Source organism: Lactuca virosa, chromosome 4 (assembly GCF_052849685.1).
Source record: "Lactuca virosa cultivar CGN04683 chromosome 4, Lactuca_virosa_CGN04683_v6, whole genome shotgun sequence".
NCBI classification, from domain to species: domain Eukaryota; kingdom Viridiplantae; phylum Streptophyta; class Magnoliopsida; order Asterales; family Asteraceae; genus Lactuca; species Lactuca virosa.
The window spans coordinates 443883808-443895030 of NC_136429.1; the positions used below are offsets into that span (position 1 = coordinate 443883808).

General features: G+C 39.8%; 1 non-coding gene across 1 annotated transcript; it reads right to left on the reverse strand.

Annotated features, from left to right (window-relative positions):
- Positions 1-2038: 2038 nt before the first annotated feature.
- Positions 2039-2145, reverse strand: LOC145110313 (small nucleolar RNA R71). Its single transcript, XR_013709696.1, has one exon. It is a non-coding gene; the product is annotated as a small nucleolar RNA R71 (small nucleolar RNA).
- Between the last annotated feature and the right edge of the window lie 9078 nt (positions 2146-11223).

The window sequence follows — 11223 nt, forward strand, 5'->3', positions numbered from 1 at the left end:
GGTGACTTGGGTGAACAATCTTTTCAAAACTTTAAACTTTGAAGACTTTGAACTTCTTGAACTATAATCAACCGGACAACCTTTGTTCCCTCTTTTCAAACCCATTTTGTACCTGTAAATTGTTGACTGACACAAGATTCTGCAAGAAAAGTAGTTTTTTTTTTTCACACAGTTGTTGTATGTGACAGTAATCACAAAAGATGAGATACAACATCATTTTCTTGACTATAAGAATTGTCAAATATTCTGAAATTCACATTGAATATGAAAATACATACACCAGGTCAACAACTATATTGTTAAATATAAAATGACCTAATTGATAAAGAACATCACCCCTACTTCCGTTCAATAAACAAGAACATGTCATCAAAATGAGACTTTTGCACAAAATCATATCTTCTGCTAAAATCAATTACAGATAACAATAGACAACAGACATAACTTTTCTTATCTTTGATCACAAAGAGATAGAACCACATATATATGTTTGTGAAATTTAACATTTCTGTAACAATTGAGAATTTTCCGTCACCAATCGCTAAAAATTAGCATCAACCAATGATAATGATATAACTTTTCATATTGAAGTAAAATATGATCCGTTAAATAATGATAATAGGGTCAAAAGTGAGTGACCAAAAAGTTATATCACTTTTATGATGGTTAGTGTATTTGGAAAGTACACAACAAAATGATCTCAAAGATATAACCATTTCAAAAATCTGACTCCGATTAGAAGAGTTATGATTTTATAAATATAAAAACCAACCGCATTAATAACGCTATTAACGTTAAAATGACATAAAGAGATTGATTGAGTTTTGGCTAATACCACTTAAAGGAAAATCGTAGTAACCCGTGAGATAAAGACTTTGAAAGAAAAAAGGTAAAAAATAGAGTTAGTATGAAGGAGGTACGATTTTTAGAAAAATATAAAATACGGGTGAAAAATGAAGGTCAAAATTTGACAACACGACCTTAAGGAAAGTTGTAGTACTAGTAGAGAGCTACACAAATATATAAAGAGGGTAAGAAACAAGATTCATATAAGGAAGCTACGAATTTTTATAAAAGATTTAGGGGTGCACGCCAGGTGCGCGTCATACCCGTCGCGCACACCTGACACCCAGATTCGTTGAAGATTAGAGAGACGTTGACCATCAGAAGTGTGACACTTGGCAAGTTCTGGATGGAGCCGCGCAACAAGTGCACGCCGCGCATGAAGTGCGCCGCATACACAACCCCTATAAATAGAGGTGCTGACTTTCTGATTTTTTCATCCCAAATACTTTTTCAAACACTCTCTCTATACCGCTCAAGATGTTTCGGAGACCTTCTCGATGGCGCAAAGCTTCGGATGCAATTGCTCGGATATTTCAGAATACGCTACTAGAGTGAGTACATGATATGTGCATATTTAGCTATATATTTAATATAGATTTTAATTATTCATTAGCTAATTATTTACATATTATAGACAAAAGAATCTCAAGTCAGTATTTAGTAAGAAAAAGAGCAAGAAAGAAGGGGAATCCAGCTTCTCTTCAGTAGCAGGCGAAGACCTAAGGAAGGAAGAGGCTGAGTACAAATCTGAAAGGGAAGAAACCGACTCCGAAGAAGGAAGCGATTTAGATGGCGAATTAGCTAACCCCATGGCTAATATCGATGAAGTTCCCATGGGCGAATGGAAGAAGAGAATACGTGACGATACCGGACCGGGACTAGTGCAATCCATCAATCCTGCGACCGCCACTTTCGAACTAAAGGGCCACATACTTGCTCAACTTAAGGAAATCCCCTTTTACGGGAAAGATCACGAAGACGCTTACAAGCACTTGGACGAAGTCAACGATGTAGCCGATTATTTTAACGTCCCTAATGTGGCTCGCGACACTGTCTTGCTTCGTATGCTACCTGTCACATTCAAGGGAGCTGCAAAGGATTGGTTGAAATCACTTCCCCCAGGATCCATCACTACATGGGCTAAAATGAAAGAAGAATTCATAGACCAGTTCTGCCCTCCTTCAAAATAGCCAAGTTAAAGAAAGCCATAACTAATTTTGAACAACAAGCTGGAGAGTCACTATATGAAGCGTGGGAAAGGTACAAAGGCTTACTAAGGAATTGCCCACATCACGATCTAAACAGCCAACAAGAAGTCTCCATTTTTTATGATGGAGTAAATGTGACAACTAGGCAACTCCTTGATTCGCAAGGACCACTCACAAAGAAAGCACCCCCAGTGATAAAGGCCCTAATTGAAGAATTCTCTAAGCACTCTAGAGAATATCATAACCCAAGGAATGAACTGAGTTGGGGGGCGGTGAACTCAGTTAATGATAGCATGACAGTAATGATGGCTAAACTAGAGAATTTGGATCGAAGAATGACTAAGATGGACCAATCCATCCATGCCATTAGGGTCGGTTGTGAGAATTGTAGAGGGCCTCATCTCACTAAAGATTGTGATCTTGACGAAAATAGGAACCAGAGGGTGCAAGTGTGCTATTCAAGTGGTGATAGGTATGATGACAATTGGCGGAAACCCAAGAAGGACTGGCTTCCTTATGATGAGTACAAAAAGGAAAGGGAGGAGAAATTTAAGCAAAAAGAAAGGGGCTATTATCAAAAAGAGGAACCAGTGCTGGAGAAAAAAGCTGACTTGGAAGACATGCTCACAAGATTTGTAGCCGCATCTGAGAAGAAGCATAATGATACAGATGCTGAAATGAAAGAGCAACGAAATATGCTTAGAGAACATCAAGCTATGATGAAGGATCAACAAAATATGCTTAGGAATCCGCAAGCATCTATTCATAATATTGAAAAACAGCTAGGTCAGCTTGCACAACAAATCAACCAAAGAGCACCCGGTGAACTTCCTAGAAATACCGAGCAAAATCCAAGAATGGCGCATGTGAATGCAATAACAACAGATTCTGAACCAATTTACACTCCTCTGACCGCTATCCAGAAGAATCCCAACAAAGTGCGAACAGAAGAAGAAAGTAGCTGGGATTCGAGTAAACCCGACTCGACTCGCCGAGTTGCCATCATGGACTCGACGAGTCGACAACCTGATACCAAAAATTGCTCTCTTTTGAAGCCTTACCGACCCTCTTTGCCATTTCCGAGCCGAGCCATACATGATGAGCAGATTCAAGAATATAGGAGGTTTATGGAGCACATAAAGGCACTCCAAGTAAATATCCGTTTGTTGAAACGATATTACAAACACCGAAATACGGTAGTTTACTTAAAAACCTCTTTACCACTAGAAGAAATATAGAAGAAGTTGCTGAAATTGTGCTGAGTGAACTGCCAGAAAAGAGGGGCGATCCGGGAAGCAACCGTACCTTGTCAATTTGGGAACATAATGACCACACGAGCATTGACGGATTCGGGTGCAAGTATTAATATTATGCCATATTCCTTCTTCCAAAAGTTAAACCTTCCGGTCCCAAGGCCTATTCAAATGAAGATTCATCTAGCCGACAAAACGATAATACATCCAATGGGAGTATGTGAAGATCTCCTTATCAAAATTGATAAATTAGTATTTCCGGTTGACTTTATAATATTAGACATGGAGGAGGACTCTAAAGTACCAATCATTCTTCGGCGGCCATTCTTGAATACCGCTTGTGCCTTGGTAGACATGCGTGAATCTACGCTAACATTAAGGGTGGGAGATGATTTGGTAATTTTTGAAGCAGAGAAAAAGGAGAAGCCCAAAGAGTCAAAAGAAGATAAGGTTTCCTCAATAATTTTAGATGATGAAGTATTGGAGATAGAGCTTGCTTACTTGCAAGAGGTCAATCCAAACCAATTCTTATTATCCTTGGAAGAGAATTCTGATGCCAAGGGAGATCTGGAAGAGATAGAAAGGCTGATCAAGGAAGCTGACTGTAAAGAAAGCCTCAAAAGTGTTGAAGACTCTCTGACTCGCCGAGTTGTATCTGCTGACTCGACGAGTACCTGCGAAAGTTCTCAATCTGATGGAAATGTTAGTCTGCAAGCCATTAGTACCCTTTGTGAACCAGATGTGCATGTTTTGCATGATTACTTGAAGAATCCTCTTAAGAGAAACAAGGTTGTTGAAGATCGTATCGATTTTGAGGATGCACATTTGTCTTTTCTTAAAGCAATTGTGGAGGATGATGCGGTTGTTCAAGAGGAGGATAGAGGAAGTTTGGAAGAAAAAGGGGATCTTAAAAATGTGAATGGTGATACTCATACCTCTTCTATTGAATCACATATGCTAGATCAAGAAGAGATGTCAATCAAAAGCAAAAGAACCAAGCCTCGTGCCATTGTCTCTACTACGTTTGCAGTTTTCACTTTCAAAGCACCGTATTCTGTAACGACCAAAAAGGCAATCAAGAAAGATAAGAAAGGAAGGGAAACGATGGAGTGTGAAAAGGAAGGAGTGGAGAAAAATAAGCACGATAAAGGGAAAAAGCGTAAAGCTAAAGAACTCACTGCAAGGAAGAGGATGGAAGAATTGAAGAGGGCTTACAAGAGAAAAATCTATTTGTACAAGACAAAATATAAAGTCCAAAAATTAAAAAAGGAGATCCCAATGAAGGAAGCAGCAGAAACGTAAAGTGGGAAGGAGTCCAGCTAATGACTCCTTAAAAAGAAGCGCTTAACAGGTGGCAACCCGTCAAAAGAGTTTGCTTTTCTTTTCTTTTCGTTTTTTCGTTTTTGTTTTGTGAGGATCACTTAGTTTTTTTTTTATTTCAATCTTAATATTCATCCATAATTGATTGCTTGAGGGTAATTAAGGCCTAAGTGTGGGGTGCGGTGTTATTTTTAAATAAGGAAATATTTTTTCTTAGAAAAGGAAAAAAAATGTTTTCAACAGAATAATAAACTCGGCGAGTCTATACACGGACTCGACGAGTCCTTATGCAGACGTGAAATAATTTCGCGACCTGACTCGACGAGTCTGAACGATGACTCGACAAGTCGATCAAAATTACTGAAAAAAAAATAATTTTTACATTTCTGTAAAATTAGGGTTTTAACCTAATTGATAAACATTTTCACTTCATACGTCCAACATTCCTATACTCGACGTGCCAAGATTCTCTCAAGCAACCCATCCCATTTTTCTTGATTTCTTCCACTTTCCTCTAACAAGGTAACATCTTTTGTTTATAATCTTCTTAAAGCTTTAATTTTTGCAGAATATTGATCCCAATTTGTTGCAATCGGTTTCCTTTGACTTGATTAAGATTCTAGGGTTTTTAATTTTTGTCTAATTAGGATGTTTTAGATGCAATTGATTATGAATTTATACTTAGTATGCATCCCGAGACAAACCCCTCGTACCAATTTTGAGTTTTGTTGGATGAATTGATACACCTCAGACATGCGACTCGAGCAGTTCATGTGACTCGCCGAGTCTGTTCGTGGACTCAACGAGTCGGTCACTGAAGGCAGTCCCAAATTTTGGTTTTTAATGTTTCTGTGTTTTCTGGTTTGTATGGTTTTCTTATGTTGCAGAAAATGTTTCCAAGAGGTGGACAAAGCTCTAGGGGTAGCCAAGGAGACCATCCTTGGTTAAATTTTCCAAGAATTGATTCGGAATCCACAATGAAAAGATGGAAGAAGAAGCTGGTTGAAGTTAAGAAGAAAGAAATTTATGTGCCAAATGACATAGATTGGGATTGGTTAGGAAGAGTTCGTTATGAAGAGGAGTTGCCCCCGTATCTTGTCAAAGTATTTATGAATGATGGGGTATCCATCACTTGTGATGGATGGAACCGGCTATTCCGCATTCAAGAACCGGTGTTCAAGGAGCTGTGTTGGGAGTTTTTCTCAACCATCAATTTCCGTGAAGGGAACGATTATTACAACCCGGGAATTGTTACTTTTTGCCTTGGTGGTGAATTCCGCCGATGTAGTTTGGTGGAACTAGCGTATAGGTTGGGTATTTATGACCAACAATTGGTGTCTACTGAGGGTTTTGGCACATTTCTTGAGCATTGTCATAAGGAGTTACCGGAGGGTGTTGTGGGTTCCACTTGGTGGAACACCATTGCTAACAAAGTTTATATCCCCAAGTCCTCTCAAGAGGGTAGTATTCGATCACCCACTCATAGATTGATTCACCGCCTCATCGCGAATACAATCAACATGCGGAAAGATGACGACAAGGTTCCCTACCTTGATGTTTTCTACTTGTGGAGTATTATTACTCCTAATACTTTTTGCAATCTTCCGTATTGCATGGCATCTTATTTAGCTGGGGGCGGTCAAGGATCACAAAACTTCAAAGATCAGTGGTGGGATGTTTGTCACCCGCCTAGCCAAATCCTATGGGTTAATGGAAAGAAGAGCATGGAACTTGATGACGATGATCCCGACCCCTCCTTTTAATCCCATTCTTTTTAGAAGAGCCCGAATTATTGAAGATTATGGAGGGGGCCATTATACTATTCCTCATGATGATGCGGTGATAGGACCCGAGGAGCCGGGAAGGAGGGTAAGGTCGAGACGCGAGCAAGCACATCCCGATCCACCGGTGATCCCAGTCGAAGATGATATACCCCCGGAGTGGTTAAATGAGGAGGGAAGAAGATATCAAGATAATTTGGGGAGGGGCTTGAATTTTGCCAACCGGTCCTTTATCCAATTGTTTAATCACTTCATCATTCAACATGTGGACGGGGGTCAATTTCCTTATGTGTCTACTTGGGAGGAGAGGATAAACACAAGACGGAGCGGAGCGAGTGGGAGTGGAGCTCGGAATGATGATGAAGAGGATGAGGAGGAAGAAGATGAAGATTGAAGTTCTATCCTTTTTATTTTGGTTGTGTTAAAACAATTTTTCATTATTGTTCATTTTTGTTTGTTTGTTTTGTTTGGCTTGGACGAGTAATTTAGGATTTGTTTATGGTTTGTTTTTCCTTTTTATTACGTGTTTGTTTTAGTCTGTTCAGAAATTGGATAAAGGATTTGCAAACGAAGAGTCTAGAGAGTCGTTTCATAGAAGCATCGAGTCTAGGCGAGCGAGAATGGAGTTTAAGTATCGAGTCTGGTTTTAGAGAGGGTTGAAGAGTGCGTAGATACTGAAGAAGAGAAGGGCATAAGTGTCTTTTTGATGTTACTTCAGCACACCGAAAGCCGAATTTAAAGCAGAATATATTTTCATTACACAGCGATGGACTCGCCGAGTGCACATACTGACTCGACGAGTCCCAGTGTAATTTCACGATTTCTGCCTTTTCCCGCTCCTACTCGACGAGTCACCATTCCACTCGGCGTGTTGTTATCATTACACCTCTAAAGTTACTGATTTGATGCTATTTTTTACGCCACTTGACTGCATTATCTTTAAGATTGACTCCTGGAACTTTCCAAGGGATTTTACTGCATATTTGGAGCTAACCACACGAGATTTGACACCCAAGACATGGATGAGCTGTTCCCATGTTTAAAGTCAATTGAAGATGGAGCTTTCAAAGAAGAAAATCAATCTCGCGACTACTATCCCAGGGGAGTTTGTTCCAATTCTCTCTTTACTTTTATGTTTTTTTCACGCATAGTATGCAATGGGGGCATTGCATAAATTAAGTGTGGGGTAGGGGGTTGGTTACATTAGTTAAAATTTTAGTTACATTAGTTGAAATTTTGCATAAAATTGCTAGGACTTAATTTAGAAAATTTGGTAAAAAGCAATTAGGAATCATGCTAGTGTTATGTTTGGTGATTGCATGAAGACCCAAATGTTTAGTTGAGCCTATACACGTTCTAGTGCATTTGTGGCCTCCTTTATTCTAGTGAAATCATGGGACAAAAACACAACCTCGCTTAGTTTGAGGGATGCAATATGTTTAGCATCGTGTACCAGAAATGTATCCAGGAAATTTTTTATCTTTAATCAATAAAGGTTGAAGTTGAGTGTAATGCCCGTAGATCCGGGCTAGTCAATTTAGGGATAATAGGGGTCGAAAAATACTTTTCGACAAAAGATTATTTAGAATAAATAATCTTAACCAAGTTGTAGAATATGTCTCAAGGGTTCCGTACATATAAAGAACGCCGAAATCCGAGTTATAACGAAGAAGTTATGGCTCGTCGAAGCACCAGGCTGTGACTTGGAGCCCAAGCTCACTCACGACGTGAACATCAAGAGATTCACGACGTGAACCTTCCTCCAGCCCCTATAAATAAGTGGTGAGGCCTCCATTCATTCTCACACCTTCCTACTTCTTCCTCTATCTCTAGAACCTCTCTCTAGCCCCCGAAACCTCCCGAAAAGCCTAGGGAACCTCCCTACCACGAGGTGGAAGCCCCGGAGCGTTTGACGGCTCCGAGAAGTAGAGCCTTTCGGCTCGGGAACGCTGCTCCAGGGGAGCCCGATTTTGAGAAAAACCCGCTGTAAGTGAGCTACGCCTAACCTATCTTTAGTATAACTTATGTTTTAATATAGTAATGTTATTAGGACCTTAAAATAATTATTTGGGCTATTATTATGAGTTATATAAGAGTGTTGCTTAACGCTTATATAATATTAATAATAGCTAGACTATTAATTAGTCGCGGTTAACGTTAGACTATACCCTAGTGGTATTGATACTAGGTTTTGTCAAGGGAAAATTATTTTGAGATAACGAAGCGCTGTTCAAGTGCAGAGTCACCACCTTTCAGGTGAGTGCATAGTTACTTTCATATTACACATAGATATGAAGTATTTAATATAAATTACGTGCTATATGTGCATATTGTCTGTATACTTGCTGTCTATGCTGGGTGAAAGATTTTTATACATGCTTTAAATGATTTAAACTGTATATATATTTTATATCTACAAAATATGTTGGGTAAAACATGGGTAGATGAAATATGAGTCGGATGATGAGGTGAGAGGTGAAATAGACCATGAGGTGAGGGTGAGAGGTGGACGATGTAAGAAGCCTTGTACCCAAATGCTGGCCCCGTCATCTAGCAGAGTATAGATGACAACCACGGACTATTCTAGACAGTCCAATGGAACACTAGCAGGCTCGCAACCTGTAGGTGTTGTGAACGATGTGTTCACCGGTGTACTCTAAAAACCCATTGACATGTATTGCGAGTGGATTCTCGGAAACGATACTGTCGATAAACGAGATAACCCTGGCAGCTACGCCTAAAGGACAATACCGGCAGATGCGCCTCGTAGAGAATGTCATAATTTTGGCAGATGCGCCTAAGTGATAGAACTAGCAGCTGTGCTTGATAGACGTATCATTGACAACGATGAAATTCGTACCTATTCCTTAGGATAATCCTTAGGAATGAATGAACAAGAAATAGCTGATTCTTAGGGTAGATCCTTAAGAATAAAGAAGATAATGGGGATGGGTAATTGGGTTAACTGTTTGATGATTAAACATAATAATTATATTATTGTGGGTTGAAAACCCGATGTACTCACCAGGTTTCCCAACCTGACCCACTCAGTTTATTTGTATCACAGGTGTCGATATGAAGTTACATTACACTGAGAGATTAAGGAGATATAAATCACTAGTGATAATGAATGTAAGTTCTGTTTATGCTTATGTTTCTGTATTGACGATGACATCCCAAATGTTTTAAAATGAATAAAAATACATTTTTTCAGAAATGCTTTGATAACGTATTTATCATGTTTTTCTGGGAACAAATTCCGCAAGATTTTTATTAAAAGAAGTACTCTGATTTTTATAAAAGCATAAACAAAATCGGTCTTTTCTGGCCGTGAAAATGGGGATGTCACAGTTGGTATCAGAGCATTAGTTTAAGCGAACTAGGAATATGGATTTATTTCTAGACTTAAACTTAGAATGCTAAGTGATGATCGTGGGAAGTGTGTCTAAATAAAATTTTGGTAATACACTTGAATAGACACAAGCAATAGCTTATTTAGGGAAAATTCCTAACATGCTTTTATGTGCTAAATGATTTATGAGATGCGTTATACGATCGGATCTATGGTCTATTGCCGACCGGATCTGGAAACTTTATGTGTTCAGGTTTCTAAACGTTTAATTACGATATTAGAACTGGCATATAACTTTTCGAAGTGATAGGGAGAATTATACGTCGATCGTAAATAAAATCTTCTCTATCTAAATTCTCGTCACTCTGCACCGAACGTCTGATTTGGTGTATAGATCAAGATGACAACAACCCGAAGTGGAAATGCGAATAGAAATCAACAGCCCCCAATGATTGAGCAAATACCTGTTGTGGTAGCCACACCTGAGCCAATCACAATGGCTGGAGTACAAGCCATGATACGGGCTATGTTGGCTGAACAAAGGGAAGAGATGAGGCAGATGTTCCTCGAAAATAGGGATGAGCCTACCATTCCCGTTGAACAACCTGAGCTGATTCCCGAGCAATCGGAGGAAGGGAACAATAGCCGCCCTGTGAGTCAAGTTGGGACTCAAGGAGAATGAAGGAATGGCCCGGAGAGGGGAAACGACAAGGATGGACGAATGTATAAGAACTTCTTGGGTGCCAAGCCACCAAGTCTTTCCGGAAGCCCGAAGCCAGTTGAGATTATGGATTGGATCTCCGAGATGGAGATGGTGTTTGAGAGCTGCAACTGTAGCGAGAAACAGAAGACCGTCTTCGCAGTAAGACAGCTGAAAACTGGAGTCTTGAGCTGGTGGAAGCTAGTGGCAGATACGATGCCACGAGGAGAAGCCCTAAGGATGTCATGGGAAGAGTTCTTGGAACAGTTGAAGATGCAGTACTACTCAGAGATAGATATGATAGACATAAACAACGAGTTTCAGAACCTGAAGAAAGGGAAGATGAGTGTTGATGAGTATGCCACCGCGTTCACCGAGAGGATGAAGCTATTCCCCTACTTGGTGCCTACTGAACTCTCCAAGATTGATAGGTTTGCTAACGGACTGCCCACAAACTTTGGCCCAATGGTCAAAATGGCAACTACCTTGAAAACAGCTGTTAGAGCAGCTAAGAATGTAGAGACCCAGATAAGAGAAAGGGGTCTAGAAAAAGACAAGGCAGGAGAAAAGAGGAAGTTTGAAGGATCTTCAAGGTCCAACAAGGAGACCAAATTCCTGAAGTCTGGAGGAGGAAGAGGAAGTGAAGCAAGATGGTGTGAGAAGTGCAAAAAGAAACACTCTGGAAAATACGGTGAGGAGGTGACTTGTTTCAAGTGTGGAAAGCATGGGCATTACGCCAACGAGTGTACATTCAAAAAAAGGG